At 46.2% G+C, this 17,414-nt stretch overlaps 1 long non-coding RNA gene across 1 annotated transcript in view; it reads right to left on the reverse strand.

The window, feature by feature from the left end:
* Window positions 1-16,228, reverse strand: part of LOC311529782 — a 36,922-nt gene extending 20,694 nt beyond the window's left edge. The window contains exon 1 of the long non-coding RNA XR_014713879.1: window positions 16,167-16,228. This is a non-coding gene — a long non-coding RNA (uncharacterized lncRNA). The remainder of the gene's footprint in view (window positions 1-16,166) is intronic.
* Between the last annotated feature and the right edge of the window lie 1,186 nt (window positions 16,229-17,414).

Raw genomic sequence — 17,414 nt, forward strand, 5'->3', positions numbered from 1 at the left:
CTTTCCGCCACCAGAAATCCAGAACCTATGTATCAATGATGACCACAGGGAGTAAATAGAGTCCTCTCTCCTTAAATGCAGATGTAAATTATTACAAGAATCTGTACCAAGATCTAGGTACTAGAAATAGGAGGAGAGAAAGAACACTTTAATTATAATATAATTATATTATTTAATTACATAGTCCTTCCCCTTCCCCAGTCCAATGACTATTTAATTATTTATCCACAGTTGAACAGTCATTGGGACAGAGAGAGGGAGAATGACTTGGTAGTTCAGTGGTTAGGGCACCCGGTGGGAGACCCCAGGTCGAGTCCCCCTGCTCTAATCATGCTTTCATTATTATCCACAGTTGGAATAGCTTCAACAGGAGAGAATGAGGGAGCCCCACAGCAGAATATCCCAAAGCTCAGTGGTCAGAGCACTGTACTGAGAGATAGGAGACCCCTGTTCAAATCCTTTCTCCCCCTCTGCCAGAGAAGGGGGAATTGAATCTCGGTCTCTTGCATCCCAGGTGAATGCTCTTATGACTGGGCTAGAAGTTATAAGGCGGGTGGGGGGGGAAGAAGTCAGATTCAGAATGGACCCCAATCTGGTAGGTAGACTCTGAGCATGCAGGCCATGTATGCAACTTGGGAGGATGAATGCTCATCTTCCCCCAGTCTGTGGACCACTCTGGGGTTTCAGCAGGAGACAGGTGTCCAGATGCCTAAAATGAAAGCAGAAAGGTGGATTTTTTCTGAACTGCTCAGCCAAAATTGCTCCCAACATTCCAGCTAATAGTAGCTGCAATTAGAGTCTGGCATTGTGTTGGGAATAATCCATCTAGAGATAAGGTTGTTAAGTGAGGTTAATTCATCTGCAAGAAAGGGCAGGAGCATGGGGACATCACTGTAGCTAGAATCAGATCAGACCAGCTTTCACAGAAATGTCTTCCCATCAAGGTAGTGACTAACAGCATACTCAGCCAGGGGTGCTGGAACAATTTGTATAGTGTGGGTGGTGAGAGCCATTGAACCAAACTGTGAACCTTGTGTATAATGGAAAATACTTCAAGCCAGGGAGTGGGGCAGCACACCCCACACCCCTAGTTCCAGCACCTATGTACTCAGCCAATTAAAAACAAGACTGGAATAGGGCATCATTAGAACAGTTGTTATGTTATGTTATCTGTACTCCAGAGGGTAGGGCAGAGTTACCGAGTATAACGTCAGAATCAATTAAGCCTTACATAGATGTCCCACATACACAGATAGTTGTCCCAACCTGTACTGTAATTTGTGATGTGGAAAAAATGAGAACCAGGATGACAAGCCAGCAAAGCCCCTGTTCATTCTTGCCTTTAAATAGCATTAGAAACCCTTGCCCAGAAACACAGCACTACCCCAGACAACCTGCATGAGTCCCAGGCTAATCTATTTCCATCATTTTACCTAGGGTGGCCAGATGTCCCGATTTTATAGAGACAGTCCCAATATTTGGGTTTTTTTCTTAAATAGGCACCTATTACCCCCCACCCCCTGTCCCAATTTTTCACACTTTCTATCTGGTCACCCTACTTTTACCACTGTATTACCTACCTTAAAGTGCTGCCTACTGTGATGGACTGAACCAAACATGTTTCACACAAAAACAACGAGGAGTCCTTGTGGCACTTGAGAGACTAACACATGTATCTGGCCATACACTTTCATGGGCTAGAACCCACTTCATCAGATAAGCCCACGAAAGCTTATGCCCAAATAAATTTGTTAGTCTCTAAGGTGCCACAAGGACTCCTCGTTGTTTTTGCTGATACAGACTAACACGGCTACCACTCTGAAATGTTGCACACAAATATAGGTCCTCAGTAGGCCTCATGCTGACACTAATGGCAGGCACTGCACTGGAGGATACACTGGCAGCCCCTAAAAATGGGAGGTGGCTTATGCCTCCACTTGGTCTCTAATGTTAATCATAGAATGTCAGGGTTGGAAGGGACCTCAGGAGGTTCTAGTCCAACCCCCTGCTCAAAGCAGGACCAATCCCCAATTAAATCATCCCAGCCAGGGCTTTGTCAAGCCTGACCTTAAAAACTTCTAAGGAAGGAGATTCCACCACCTCCCTAGGTAACGCATTCCAGTGCTTCACCACCCTCCTAGTAAAAAAGTTTTTCCTAATATCCAACCTAAACTTCCCCCACTGCAACTTGAGACCATTACTCCTCGTTCTCTCATCTGGTACCACAGAGAACAGTCTAGATCCATCCACTTTGGAACCCCCTTTCAGGTAGCGGAAAGCAGCTATCAAATCCCCCCGTCATTCTTCTCTTCCGCAGACTAAATAATCCCAATTCTCTCCTCATAAATTATGTGCTCCAGCCTCCTAATTATTATTGTTGTCCTCTGCTGGACGTTTTCCAATTTTTCCACATCCTTCTTGTAGTGTGGGGCCCAAAACTGGACACAATACTTCAGATGAGGCCTCACCAATGCTGAATAGAGGGGAATGATCACATCCCTCGATCTGCTGGCAATGCCCCTACGTATACATCCCTAAATGCCATTGGCCTTCTTGGCAACAAGGGCACACTGTTGGCTCATATCCAGCTTCTCATTCATTGTAACCCATAGGTCCTTTTCTGCAAAACTGCTGCCTAGCCACTCGGTCCCTAGTCTGCAGCAGTGCATAGGATTCTTCCGTCCGAAGTGCAGGACTCTGCACCTGTCCTTGTTGAACCTCATCAGATTTCTTTTGCTCCAATCCTCTGACTTGTCTAGGTCCCTCTGTATCCTATCCCTACCCTCCAGCGTATCTACCACTCCTCCCAGTTTAGCGTCATCTGCAAACTTGCTGAGGGTGCAATCCACACCATCCTCCAGAGCATTAATGAAGATATTGAACAAAATTGGCCCCAGGACCAACCCTTGGGGCACTCCGCTTGATACCGGCTGCCAACTAGACATGGAGCCATTGATCACTGCCCGATGATTTAGCAGCTTTCTATCCACCTTATAGTCCATTCATCCAGCCCATACTTCTTTAACTTGCTGTCAAGAATACTGTGGGAGACCATCTCAAAAGCTTTGCTAAAGTCAAGAAATAACATGTCCACCGCTTTCCCCTCATCCACAGAGCCAGTTATCGCATCATAGAAGGCAATTAGATTAGTCAGGCATGACTTGCCCTTGGTGAATCCATGCTAACTGTTCCTGATCACTTTCCTCTCCTCCAAGTGCTTCAAAATTGATTCCTTGAGGACCTGCTCCATGATTTTTCCAGGGACTGAGGTGAGGCTGACTGGCCTGTAGTTCCCCGGATGCTCCTTCTTCCCTTTTTTAAAGATGGGCACTACATTAGCCTTCTTCTAGTCATCCAGGACCTCCCCCGATCTCCATGAGTTTTCAAAGATAATGGCCAATGGCTCTGCAATCACATCCGCCAACTCCTTTAGCACCCTGGGATGCAGTGCATCCGGCCCCATGGACTTGGGCTTGTCCAGCTTTTTTAAATAGTCCCAAACCACTTCTTTCTTCACAGAAGGCTGGTCACTTTCTCCCCATACTATGCTGCCCAGTGCAGTAGTCTGGGAGCTGACCTTGTTCGTGAAGACAGAGGCAAAAAAAGCAATGAGTACATTAGCTTTTTCCACATCCTCTGTCACTAGGTTGCCTCCCCCATTCAGTAAGGGGCCCACACTTTCCCTGACCTTCTTCTTGTTGCTGACATAACTGTAGAAACCCTTCTTGTTACTCTTAACATCCCTTGCTAATTGGAATTCCAATTGTGATTTGGCCTTCCTGGTTTCACTCCTGCATGCCTGAGCAATATTTTTATACTCCTCCCTGATCATTTGTCCAATCTTCCACTTCTTGTAAGCTTCTTTATTGTGTTTAAGATCAGCAAGGATTTCACTGTTCAGCCAAGCTGGTCGCCTGCCATATTTACTATTCTTTCTAGACATCGGGATGGTTTGTTCCTGCAACATCGATAAGGATTCTTTAAAATACAGCCAGCTCTCCTGGACTCCTTTCCCCCTCATGTTATTCTCCCAGGGGATCCTGCCCATCAATTCCCTGAGATTGTCAAAGTCTGCTTTTCTGAAGTCCAGGGTCCATATTCTGCTGCTCTCCTTTCTTCCCTGTGTCAGGATCCTGAACTTGACCATCTCATGATCACTGCCTCCCTGGTTCCCATCCACTTTTGCTTCCCCTACTAATTCTTCCCTGTTTGTGAGCAGCAGTCAAGAAGAGCTCTGCCCCTAGTTGGTTCCTCCAGCACTTGCACCAGGAAATTGTCCCCTACACTTTCCAAAAACTTCCTGGGTTGTCTGTGCACTGCTGTATTGCTCTCCCATCAGATATTGGGGGATTGAAGTCCCCCATGAGAATCAGGGCCTGTGAGCTAGTAACTTCTGTTAGTTGCCTTGTTGGTACAAGGATGACTCTGGGCTGAGGTCCACAAATGCTACTGCCCTTCCTTTGCCCCTGGATCTCTTTTTAAATTCACTTCCTTTAAACTATGCCAGTCACTTGGCCACATCTATTTGCAAAGTTATTGGTAACTTCATTGCAGTAAACAAATGAAGCTGTTGCTGAGACTGAGAATCACAAGGCCATGGAGCAAGACAGTTCACTGCTGGGGCTGTCTGTTAGAGTAGGACTTGACTGCTATGTTCTTCCTGTGTGAATGTAGCCTGTCTTGTTAATGCAATGATAACATGCCTAAGCTCTTTTTCCTCCCCTCTTTCTGTAAATCTGGGACTGTTCCATGGTTTCTGTGGTCAATATTTGGTGTGGGGAGCAGGAAGAGCTCCAGGGCTTTGAGCTCTCTGGCATTTTTGAACCTGGCCGAGCATCTTTATGGATGTTCGTATTGTAATCCTCTTAAGTTAAAATGGTGCTGCTACAATGGCTTGTAGAGATGTTACGAAGTTTAAATTGCAGCCACAGAAGGAATAGTCACCAACTATTACTTTGACCTGGGGAGTGTTTGCAAGTCCCAATCAAAAGCTGCAGTATCAGAGATAGAAACATTCTGAAAGAGTTCAATACTATGAAAAGTAGTTCTTAAAATTTCTTTAGTGTGAGTTTGTGCAAGAAGTTGTATTATGTTTAGAATTGCATTTGGCAGCTCTTTAAATATTAAGGAAGCATACTGTGATAACAGCATTGTGGTCACTGCAGCTGATATAAAACAGGATAATGCTGAAGACATTTGTTTGTGAAGTACTTGCTTTTGTAATTTTATATATATTTATTTAATAAGTTGGGTGCAGAGTTCTGAGCTCCCTGTAACACTTCCTAAGTAAGCTCCAGATAATTTGAATTTGCAGATGTCCAATAAGATGCACTTTGTCATTACAACAGCCTCTCATGTGTGAGTATAATGTCTAGCCTCACAAGTACCATATTAGAGGAGTCTGATCTGACCACGTAAGCCACAGGTGGGCAAACTTTTTGGCCCGAGGGCCATATCTGGGTATGGAAATTGTATGGTGGGCCATGAATGCTCACAAAATTGGGGGTTGGGGTGCGGGAGGGGATGAGGGCTGTGAGGTGGGGCCTGAAATTAGGAGTTCAGGGTGTGGGAGGGGGCTCCGGACTGGGGCAGAGGGTTGGGGTGTGTGGGGCAGTGATGGTTCCAGCTGGGGTTGTGGCTCTGGGGTGGGGCTGGGGATGAAGGGTTGGGGGTGCAGGAGGGTGCTCTGGATTGAGACCGAGGGGCTAAGAGGGCAGGAGGGGGATCAGGGGTAGGACAGAGGTTGGGGCGCAGGAGGCAGGGCCGGATTAACCTTTTATGGGCCCAGCGCCAAACATATTTGAGGGCTCCCATGGAGGCAATGAGGCCTGGCGCATGGAGGTCAGTCCCCAGAGCGAGAGGCCAGCCAGAGGCAATCGGACATGGCATGGCAGGGGCATCCCTGCTCCACCCAATGCGAGGGCACTATTTACAAACGGGCAGTTGCCAGTTGCACAGTGGCCTGCCCAGCCTTGTGCTGCCAACATGCCCCTTCCCCTCGGGGGTTGGCCCATGCCACACCACACATTCCCCCCCCCATCCAACAACCCCCCGAATCCCTATGGCCAGAGCCCCCCCGGACCCACTATGGCCAGCACCCCCACAGACCCACCCACAAATGCACAGCGCCCTGCACACCACCCCTGCCCACAGCCCCACCACAACTGCCCAGCACCCCCCACAGAACCCCCACTCCCTAGTGCCCCAACACACATAGATCCTCCGTGCCCCTTCACAGCCCAGCACCCCCCCATAAATACTCCCCACAGATCCACTCCCCCAAGCCCTGCCTCCCAGCCACACTCACCAGCCCTGCTGGGAGGTGACTTTGTCTGCCGAGCTGAGCCAGCAGCACAGCCAGGACTGGTTCCAGGGCCAAGAATTGCTCTGGCCCCTCGGGAGTGGTGCAATCAGCCAGGTCAGGACCTGCCCCGGCTGGGGTCCCTCAATATGCACTGAAACTCCTGACCTGAGGCAGGGCCACAAATGTCAATACCTCATCATCTGACCTGTCAGGCTGAAGCTGCCAATGTTGGTGAATCTCAATGCAGGATATGGGCCTCAGAACTTCTGCAAGTCCTGCCCTTCTGAAATTGGCCTGTTGGTGAAGTTTTTTCTCCAGAGCTGCCCCAGGTAAGAGACTGCCCAGGAACGCCATACGATTATGTAGCTATAATTACACAACTTTATCTAGAAGATGTTTGCCACAGCAGGCCTCCTCAGTGTAACAGCTTTTCACTCTGCCACCACATACTGTGTTCCCAAAAGCCAGGAGATACTGCATACTAACTCTGGTCAGACTAGACCAGTACATGGATGGCAGAGCTCCAAGGAATGCTCAGTATTAGACTTCTTCTAAACTCCAGCTTGGGTCACAACACTCTGTAAATGGAGTTTTAATGTTCCCATAATTCTAGTATTTTATACATTCTTCTCTATGCTTACATGGCTATCACAGGAGTTCTCAACCTGGATAACATGATTCTCAGGGGAGGTGCAAACAGGTGACAGGTAGTTGTGACCACCCTGTCTTGCCCATTTCACCAAATGGGGCAGGTTTCCTAGATAGATAGTAGGGACATGAGTTGGATGCCAGGAGGGTGGTCCCAGTACAGGAGACACTGAGAAGCAATGGGTTATGATTGTCTCATTACTCTATATACAGTTGCCATGCAGAGCTGCTGTGTTCTGTCACCATAGTGGTTACGTTTTACTGCTTAGTGCAGTGGTTCCTAAGTATTGGTTATAAAAGCACAAAACTTAGTCAGGAAATCTGGGCTTTGATATCTAGCTCTGAACATTCTTGGATGTTCCCTGCCCTGAGAAGGAGAACAGCGAGAAGGCAGGACGTGCTGGAGCCTCATGGGTGTTTTCTCACCCCCTTTCCTTTTATGTGATGTTTGTATGGAGGCTTTTGATGTGGATTCATAGCAGACATGCCAAACCCATGGAAAAAAATGCAGAAATTAGGCTTGTTTTTGGCTTAATTGGCTTATGAGTTGCTTGTTGGCTAGTTTTGGCTTATAGCTTGTTGCTTGTTTTGGCTTGTTGCTTGTTGTAGCTTGTTGCTTTTTTTTTTTTTTTTAATCAGCTCCAGGCAAGCAGGGGCAAGAGGGGAGAGAATCAGAGGTGCACAGTGGGCCTACCACAGTCCCAGACTGCATGCTGGGGGGATCTAGTCGCATAGAGTTTTGGGGTTCTAAGGGATTGGCTTGTTTTGTCCTTGTTTTGAAATGGGATTAGCTTGATTTTTTTGGCTTATTGTGAAAGTCGGGGTGCTTATTTACCACGTGAAAGTTGGCAACCGTGATTCTTAGTTGTGAGGCTCCCTGAAGGGGTTTGCTGTTCAGAGACATGAGAGTGGCAGGGCATGTTGTGCTAAGATGAGGTTCATGCCATGCATAGAAGGCAGTAAGAGCCATGGAGAGGGAAGTGAGAAAATGGCATCAAGCCTGGAGTGCATTTGGGTGGGAGGAAGAGAACACAGCAGCTGCAACGGTGCAGTGCAAGGCCTTGAAGGTCAGGAGAAGTTTATCCTTGAGCAGTGGAAAATTACACAAACCTGCCACCCCTGAGCCCTTCTCCTTCCATATGCAGGTCACCTTTTCACTGGGCAACTGAATCTAGAGGCTCAACTGATCTCTGTTGTTCCTTAATACTCTGTCATTTTTTAGGTGCTAAATAAAAGGGCCCTGCCCAAACTGCTCCTCAGAAAAGTGAAGTAATTCAAATGTGAGTCATTAGGACTTGAGCCTGTTGATAAAGAGTGTTGTGAGAGAAAATGAAAAAGTGGAGGGAGCACACAAAGCCTCAGGGACAGGGATAATGGATCATCTCTGAACTATTGCCTTCCTGATTCCAGTCCACCACAGAAAGACAAACCAGGAGAGATCTGAATGAGGAAATGCCTGTCACATAGTTTAACTGCTTAAAAATACACAGCTGCTACAACAACAACACTGCAAATAAAATATCTACGACAGTCAGTAAAGGAAGTACATATGACAGGGCCTTGTAGAAGATATTCTTAAACAATTACATTAAATAATCAGGCCTTTATAGTGCATTCAGCTGTTTCATAGCTTGTTTTCTTGGGGAGCATCTAGTCTGGTCAGGTTGGCCCATTCTAGAAAGCACTAGAACTGAAGTCCATTTTGCTCCCCACCAGTTCTTCTAGGAAGCGTTGGATTTCCAGAGGTTAAACTGTGAGGCAAGTTGTTACTACCAACTCTCATCACAAAAGATGGTTTAGATCAGTGGTTCTCTACCAGGATGTGGGGGCTCCTAGGAGTCTGAGAGCAGGTTTCATGGGGGCGGCTAAGCAGGGTCAACATTAGACTAAGGCAGATGGGGTCTAGGGCAGAAAGCTGAAGCCCCACCACATGGGGCTGAAGCCCAGAGCCCTGAACCCTGCCACCCGGGGCTGAAGCAAAAGCCTGAGCAATGTAGCTTTGTGGGAGCCCCTGTGGCATGGGGCCCTAAGCAATTGCCCTGCTTTCTACTCTCTAATGCCGGTTCTGTCTTTTATATGCAGAAAACCAGTTACTGTTGCACAGCTGGGCTGTAGAGTTTTTATAGCATGTTGGGCAGGCCTCAGATTGGAAAAGGTTGAGAACCCCTGGTTTAGATTTAAAGTGTGTCTGTTAAAAGCCCTCAACAGTAAAAGCTTGGCTGAGCTCTGATGTGAATTTAGCTTGCTTTGCTAATATCTTGCTTGCTGCCTGAATACAAACATACCCCCTTTGCCCCCCCCACACACACACCCCTTCCTCAGACGTTCTTCTTAAACCCTGGATTTGTGCTGGAAATGGCCCACCTTGATTATCATACACATTGTAAGGAGAGTGATCACTTTAGATAAAAGAAAAGGAGTACTTGTGGCACCTTAGAGACTAACCAATTTATTTGAGCATAAGCTTTTGTGAGCTACAGCTCACCTCATCTATTACCAGCAGGAGAGTGGGGTGGGGGGAGAGAAAACCTTTTGTAGTGGTAAACTCCCATTTTTTCATGGTTTGTGTGTATAAAAAGATCTTCTGTACTTTCCACAGTATACATCCGATTAAGTGAGCTGTAGCTCACGAAAGCTTATGCTCAAATAAATTGGTTAGTCTCTAAGGTGTCACAAGTACTCCTTTTCTTTTTGCGAATACAGACTAACACGGCTGTTACTCTGAAACCTGTCATTATACAAAGCATTGCATTTAGCCGTATGGAGTGGAAATCTATCAACTGCATGAAAAAACTTGTACAGATACAGACAGACATCATCTTCCTTTCCAAATGCAAACAGATGGACATCGTACCAAAAGGACTGAAGGTAAAAAATCCATTACAATCTACATACCACACAGATTATGCTGACAGCTTGTGCCACATGCTCTCAAAGAAACTGCGGAACCACCTGATCAACATCCTCTACAGCAAACAGGGAAAGATAAAGAATGAGCTCTCAAAAATGGATACTCTCATAAAAAACCAACCTTCCACACAAACTTCCTTGTGGCTGGACTTTACTAAAACTAGACAAGCCATTTACAACACACACTTTGCTTCTCTACAAAAGAAAAAGGACACTAAACTTTCTAAACTACTCCCTGCCACAAGGGGCCACAGCAATGGTTCCCTCAACCCACCCAGCAATATTGTTAACCTATCCAACTATACTCTTAGCCCAGCAGAAGCAGCTGTCCTATCTCGGGGCCTCTCCTTCTGCCCCTCCACCCCCACGAACATGATACAGTTCTGTGGTGACCTAGAATCCTATTTTCAACGTCTCCGACTCAAGGAATATTTCCAACACACCTCTGAACAACATACTAATCCACAGAGACCTCCCTACCAACACTACAAAAAGAAGGATTCTAGGTGGACTCCTCCTGAAGGTCGAGACAGCAGACTGGACTTCTACATAGAGTGTTTCCGCCGACGTGCACGGGCTGAAATTGTGGAAAAGCAGCATCACTTGCCCCACAACCTCAGCCGTGCAGAACACAATACAATCCACAGCCTCAGAAACAACTCTGACATCATAATCAAAAAGGCTGACAAAGGAGGTGCTGTTGTCATCATGAATAGGTCGGAATATGAACAAGAGACTGCTTGGCAGCTCTCCAACACCACTTTCTACAAGCCATTACCCTCTGATCCCACTGAGAGTTACCAAAAGAAACTACAGCATTTGCTCAAGAAACTCCCTGAAGAAGCACAAGATCAAATCCACACAGACACACCCTGGAACCCCGACCTGGGATATTCTATCTACTACCCAAGATCCATAAACCTGGAAATCCTGGGCGCCCCATCATCTCAGGCATTGGCATTCTGACAGCAGGATTGTCTGGCTACGTAGACTCCCTCCTCAGGCCCTACGCTACCAGCACTCCCAGCTACCTTCGAGACACCACTGACTTCCTGAGGAAACTACAATCCATCGGTGATCTTCCTGATAACACCATCCTGGCCACTATGGATGTAGAAGCCCTCTACACCAACATTCCACACAAAGATGGACTACAAGCCGTCAAGAACACTATCCCCGATAATGTCACGGCAAACCTGGTGGCTGAACTTTGTGACTCTGTCCTTACCCATAACTATTTTACATTTCGGGACAATGTATACCTTCAAATCAGCGGCACTGCTATAGGCACCCACATGGCCCCACAGTATGCCAACATTTTTATGGCTGATTTAGAACAACGCTTCCTCAGCTCTCATCACCTAACGCCCCTATTCTACTTGCGCTATATTGATGACATCTTCATCATCTGGACCCATGGAAAAGAACCCCTTGAGAAATTCCACCACAATTTCAACAATTTCCATCCCACCATCAACCTCAGCCTGGTCCAGTCCACAGAAGAGATCCACTTCCTGGACACTACAGTGCTAATAAATGATGGTCACATAAACACCACCTTATACCGGAAACCTACTGACTGCCATTCCTACCTACATGCCTCCAGCTTTCACCCTGACCACACCACACGATCCATTGTCTACAGCCAAGCTCTGCGATACAACCGCATTTGCTCCAACCCCTCAGACAGAGACAAACACCTACAAGATCTCTATCAAGCATTCTTACAACTACAATACCCACCTGCGGAAGTGAAAAAACAGATTGATAGAGCCAGAAGAGTTCCCAGAAGTCACCAACTACAGGACAGGCCTAATAAAGAAAAGAACAGAACGCCACTAGCCGTCACCTTCAACCCCCAACTAAAACCCCTCCAACGCATGATTAAGGATCTACAACCTATCCTGAAGGATGACCCAACACTCTCACAAATCTTGGGAGACAGGCCAGTCCTTGCCTACAGACAGCCCCCCAACCTGAAGCAAATACTCACCAGCAACCACATACCACACAACAGAACCACTAACCCAGGAACCTATCCTTGCGACAAAGCCCGTTGCCAACTGTGCCCAAATATCTATTCAAGGGACACCATCACAGGGCCTAATAACATCAGCCACACTATCAGAGGCTCATTCACCTGCACATCCACCAATGTGATATATGCCATCATGTGCCAGCAATGCCCCTCTGCCATGTACATTGGTCAAACTGGACAGTCTCTACGTAAAAGAGTAAATGGACACAAATCAGATGTCAAGAATTATAACATTCATAAACCAGTCAGAGAACACTTCAATCTCTCTGGTCACGCGATTACAGACATGAAAGTTGCGATATTACAACAGAAAAACTTCAAAACCAGACTCCAGTGAGAGACTGTTGAATTGGAATTCATTTACAAATTGGATACAATTAACTTAGGCTTGAATAGAGACTGGGAGTGGCTAAGTCATTATACAAGGTAACCTATTTCCCCTTATTTTTTCCTACCCCCCTCCTCAGACGTTCTTGTTAAACCCTGGATTTGTGCTGGAAATGGCCCAACTTGATTATCATACACATTGGAAGGAGAGTGATCACTTTAGATAAGCTATTACCAACAGGAGAGTGGGTTTGTGGGGGGAGAGAAAACCTTTTGTAGTGGTAAACACCCATTTTTTCATGGTTTGTGTGTATAAAAAGATCTTCTGTACTTTCCATAGTATGCATCCGATGAAGTGAGCTGTAGCTCACGAAAGCTTATGCTCAAATAAATTGGTTAGTCTCTAAGGTGCCACAAGTACTCCTTTTCTTTATACCAGAACATGACAGCCCTACAGCATGATCCCAGCTGGCTGTAGCAAGCAATCAAGTCTTTGTGTAGGAAAACCTGCTTTAAAACCTCACCTAAGTGAGTGACTGAAAAAAAAGATCAGCTGTGTACTAGAAGTGACCTTCTAAATAAGGTAAACAGAGCTGTTCTCTGTGTGCTTGAGAATACTCTGGGGTGGCTTCTCGCATTAGAAGACTCCCCTATCTGGATGACATACAACATAGGTATACTATGCAACTCTCTTCTTTCCTGCTTTTTACAAAATGATAAGTTTTTGCATATGTGGAACACAGCTGTTCTTGTAGAGTTGAGTACTTGTCAGGTGTGGAGATCTCCACTTTAAAACTAATGCTACTTGTTCCTTTATTGGAACATCTGAGCAGGAATTGCTTTGAGGTGCGGTGACTGGTGACAAGCAGCATGTAGAACAGGGTTGGCAAACTATGGCTCGCAAGCTGTTTTAAGCCAGCCCGCCAGCTCCCGCTGGTGAGCAGGGTCTGGGGCTTGCCCCACTGCAGCTGGGGCGCTGGGTCGGGGGCCGCACCACGCGGCTCGGCCCCACTCCGGTGCTCCAGCCCAGGCGCTGGGTCGGGGGCTGCACCATGCAGCTCATGGAAGCCATGGCATGGTCCTGCTCCGGCTTCTACGTGCTCCAATGGCCCCCTCTGGCGCTCCAATGGGAGCAGGGGCAGTGCCTGCGGATGGGGCAGCATGCAGAGCCACCTGGCTGCACCTCCGCATAGGAGCCGGAGAAGGGACATGCCACTGCTTCCGGGAGCTGCTTGAGGTAAGCACCGCTCGGCGCCTGCACCCCTGAGCCTCTCTCCATGCTCCAACCTCCGGCCACAGCCCTGATCCCCCTTCCACTCTCCAAACCCCTCGATCCCAGCCCAGAGCACCCTTTTGTACCCCAAACCTCTCATCCCCAGCCCCACCCCAGAGCCCACACCTTCAACCAGAGCCCTCATCCCCTCCTGCACCTTAAGCCCAATTTTGTGAGCATTCACAGCCCTCGATACAATTTCTATTCCCCGATGTGGCCCTCAGGCCAAAAAGTTTGCCCACCCCTGATGTAGAATCTCTCTGCCTCTACAGGAGCTTGTAGTGAGTTTTACTACATGACTCTGTTCAAATGTAAGCTTTGCTGGCACAGTCAGACTTGACAAAACATTTGTTTATTTCCCTTTCTTAAGAAAGAAGATGCAGTGTGAGCAATATGTTAATGCAGTGTGTGTGTGGCATGCCTGGGCAGATTTTAAAAGCACAGAAGTGAATACATTCAGATTTATGCTTCTTGCTGTTTTAAAATCCACCACATGGTGCACACATAGTAGATTGAGACAGACATTGAATAACACAGTCATGTTAATATGCCTATACAGCTCATACAGTATTGTGATGCATGGCTAGAAAGGGCTAAACATCCTGCAAAATAAATAACCCTCAAAAGACATGTGTGGAGATAATGTTTGTGTTTTCGTGTATTTACATACGTATGAGTAGGGTGGACAATGTAATCAACAGTCCCTGTCTATGCTGTATTCTGTTAATTCAGAGGTCAAAAGAGCATCCTATCATGTAAATTGTAAACACTGGATATCTCAGTATTCATCTCTCTTTGAAATGTACTGTGAATGGTGGAGGAACAAGCAAATTGTCTTATGTTTATCCGTATAGCTAAGTACCAGTGATGGAGCTCCTTCAAAGTCATCCTAATTGCCTTATGTTCCCTGAGGAATTCCAACTTGTCAAAAGACATGAAATTGTATAAAAGATCCTTGGGTCCTGATTCTGTCATCTCAGAGCTGCGTAGGCTTTGTCAGCGGAAGTTTGAATCACAAGACTGAGGTCTCATTTATGCTGGTACACCCTGAATATGATATTTGGACATTGGACTATGACCTATGAACTGAATTCTAAAGGAACTCTTTGCAATTACAAAGCTCACCATCTCTGCTATGAATCTGAACCTCAATGGATTGAATTCATGTCAGTATGTATATTGATCTTTTAACCATACTCTCTCTCTCTCTTGTTTTTTGATAAATTTTAGTTTAGTTAATAAGAATTGGCTGTAGCGTGTATTTGGGTAAAATCTGAAACATTCATTAATCTGGGAGGTAATGTGTCTGATCCTTTGGGATTGGTAGAACCTTTTCTTTTATATGATGAAATAAGATTTACAGAAATTTTCATCGTATTTGATGTGGGTACCTGGATGGAGGCCTGAGGCTGGATCACTTTAAGGGAACTGTGTTGTTTGAACTTCTGAGTAACCAATAAGGTGATAAAGAAGCTGTTTTATCCTGGCTTGGTGAATCTAAGTATTGGAATATCCACCCGCTTTTTGGAGTTTGGCTGCCCCGTTCTTTGCTGTTCACCCTAATTGGGTGACCACAGCTGGCCCCCACTGGGACCCCGGTCACAAGTATGCACTAATGAAGGTTGCTCTGGGGACCTGAACATCGATTTCCTGGCCTTTTGTGTTCTCAAATATCCATTCATGTGGGTGCATGAAAGCAGGGTTTGGGGGCTCTATCCTTTCAGGAAGGGCGTGTGAATACACGATCTATCTTACCGTCTTCTCAGCTCTGATACCATCACTCTGTGGCCTGAAGGGATGGATTCTGTCCATTGAATGGTAAATCAGCCTGACTGGTGAGCATCTTTCCCCTAAGGAACTGTTCTGTCAACACTATGAAGTATTTTTGGTGACAGTAGCTGCTTTTTGCATGAGTCCACATGCAAATCTGATTTGTGCTGGTGAAACCCAGACCTTCTGTTGCTAAAATATCCCCCTCCCCCAAATGAGTCAAGTCCTTAGCTGACATACTTACATTGGCAAAATGCCAGCATGGATCCTGTATTACCTTGGACTAGTAAAAACAGTTCTCCAGCAAGTCCCATAATGTTCCTGTCCCTGTGACAGTGACTGCTCTGGTCACAATTTTGAACTCCATGGCCCAGTGATCACAGTGAAAGGAAGCCAAACCCTGCTTAAAAATTCCCAGGGTGTTTTGGAAACACCCCTTTTCCTGCTAGCCCACCTTCATGAGCAGAGAGGTACAGCTCAGCAAGAAAAGGGCCAGATAAATTTTGGGCTGCTACCTGGACCTGGAAAGAAGTCCAGAATCTCCTCCTTCTGTGGGGAGAAGAGGCAGTACAAGCCCATCTGGAAGGCAACTGCAGGAGTCAAGATGTCCATGTGGGCATTGGGAAGGGGATGCAAGAGCTGGGCAACAAGGACAAGAAGCAATGCTGAGTCAAGGAGCTTGGCAGTTATACAGAAGGCAAGAGAGGCCAACAGAAAATCTGGGGGTGCCCCAATCATGCACAGTATTGCCAACCCCAAAGGTTAAAAAAAATCACAAGATTATGTAAAAATAATAGAATTGCCATTCTTATTTGCCTTCTGTTTTTTGTGCCTGTAGGGTGCACTGGGGTCACATTTTGAAGGTCTCCCCATACACACAAGGGCTAGAAACTTACTTTTTCTTTAAGAATGAAGGCTGAAATCATCACAGATCCACTTGACTCCAACAGCTGGGACTCTAAGGAAAATAATTATCATGAGACTCATGACAAAACTAAGAGTCTGCAACACTGCTTCTATGATGAGCTCCATGCCATGTTTGGTGGGGAAACATCAGAGTCCTCATCAGACCCAGAGGAAGGAACCTCCTGAGTGCTTGGTGAGTATGAGCTCATTGCAGGGGATGCAGACCCTGCAGAAAGCCTGGAGCTCTTCAGTGTCCAGAGACAGCCCAGGGAGGAAGGTGATGGGAGCTCAGGTAAGTGTATTGTTGCATGGTGGTGGGTGGGGAAGGGGGATTCTGTATGAGGGAAGGGGTTGTTTTTCCTACATGGTGCCCAAAATCTCCCCCTGCCTCTCCTCTCCCCCTTTCAAAATGGCATGTGATCAGAATAAAGGAATTGGGTTTTATCAAATTAGCCAAATTTATCTTAACGCACTTGGCAATTAAAATAAGTCCTTGGAATCATTTAGTAGCCATCAAGTTAGTGTGTTACAATAGCTGAAATTCTAACATATTAGAAAATCCACTGCAAACAAACATACTGAAACCAATACCTGGCCATAAAAATAAAGTGCATAAGAAATGTAAAAATATTTTGGACTCACTTCAATGACTGTCCAGTTGGAGTACCTGATTTCTTTTGAAGAGTACATGTTTAATGTAAACCTAGCAAAAGACAGTGCTTTAATGCCTCCTGTTCTACCAATAAAATAAAAACCAGCAGGATCTTATTAAAGAGGATAAGACAAAATGTCACATTAATTGTGACTACAGAAAGAATCATAGTAGGCAGTCAGTTATAGCTATAACATTTCATTCAGTTTCACATTCATTCACACGGTTCGTTCATACACACACAGGTTCTGCAGCTGCCGTATAGTTACCAGTCCTGAATGTAGCTTGAGTTCATGGCTTGGGTTCGTAGCTTGTGGCGGCTCACTGGCCAGGAAAGCCAGGCACAAGGAAGAGCTGGGTTTCTGTTGGGCATGCACCGATGCCCTTCCATGTTGGAAGCAGAATGTGACCCTCCAAAGTCTTCCATCTCATCCATCCTTTTCGTAGGCTTTAGTCTGAATCAAGAGTCTATAGGTCTTGCTGTGTCACGCTGCCTCTGGGTTTGGTGTGACTGATCACCCATCAATCGCAGACATGACTTTCAGCCTAGGACCTGGCTTTGATGTTTCTTCAATTGTACTTTTGT

This window comes from Lepidochelys olivacea, assembly GCF_965140295.1.
Source record: "Lepidochelys olivacea isolate rLepOli2 genome assembly, chromosome: 13".
In the NCBI taxonomy this organism is placed as follows: Eukaryota; Metazoa; Chordata; order Testudines; family Cheloniidae; genus Lepidochelys; species Lepidochelys olivacea.